Source organism: Elephantulus edwardii, unplaced genomic scaffold, assembly GCF_000299155.1.
Source record: "Elephantulus edwardii isolate Elephantulus edwardi_28Jun2011 unplaced genomic scaffold, EleEdw1.0 scaffold00177, whole genome shotgun sequence".
Classification (NCBI taxonomy): Eukaryota; Metazoa; Chordata; class Mammalia; order Macroscelidea; family Macroscelididae; genus Elephantulus; species Elephantulus edwardii.
Genome location: NW_006399927.1, coordinates 6,342,063 through 6,343,131, shown reverse-complemented (window position 1 = coordinate 6,343,131; position 1,069 = coordinate 6,342,063).

Here is a 1,069-nt window from a genome sequence, read left to right as displayed (position 1 = left end):
CCTGCTTTTAGTCAAGATCCATTTAACATTAGCTACAGTATCCCTAGTACCATAACCCCTCTAAACCTAGCCTACACTTCTGGCAGTTCTCTGTTGATGTGCTGTTCCAGTTATTTTGGGATAATCATCAGGAGAAACTTGCTTGCATATGATATTACTGATATTGTTCAAAAATTTCCAAACTCTATTGGATCATCTTTCTTTGGAATGGAACAAATACAGATGTCTTCCAGTCAGTTGTCCAGGTGGTTGTTCTCCAGATTTCTTGACACAACTTGGTGAGCACATCTAGGGCAGCATCTGTTTGTTGGAAACATCAAGGTAATGTTGAGGTAGAATGATAGAATTTTTTGCACAATCAATGATTTATTCATTGCAAATACATTTTATAAGAAACATAAACACAGGCTGTACACATGGATTTCACCTGATGGTATACATATAAATCAGATTGACTACATCTGTGGAAAGAACCACTGGAGAAGCTCAATATCAACTGTGAAAACTAGGCCAGGTGATGATTGTGGAACAGGTCACCAGCTACTAATATGAAAGTTCAAGCTGAAGCTAAGGGAAATTAAATCCACAGAAACCAAAATATGACTTTTAGTCTATTCCATATGAGTTTCAAAATGATCTCAGGATCAAGTTTGAGGCCTTGAACACTAATGAGCGAAGACCAGAAGAATTATGGGAGGATATCAAGAATATCATATAGAAAAAAAAAAAAAGAATATCATATAGGAAGAGTACAAAAGGTCATTACAAAGACAGAGGAGGAAGAAAAGACCAAATGGATGTCAGAAAAGACTGAATATTGCACTAGAGTTCCAAGAAGCCAAAGCAGAGGGAAGAATTCAAGATATTAAGGAGCTGAACAGAAGATTTCAAAGGTCAGTGTGGGAAGACAAAGTAAAGTATTATTATAATTAAATGTGCAAAGAGCTAGAGCCAGAAAATTAAAGGGGCTGAACTCGCTCAGCATTTCTTAAGCTCAAGGAACTGAAGAAAAAATTCAAACCTTGAGCTGCAAAAATTAAGAATATTTTGGGCAGAATATTAAATGATC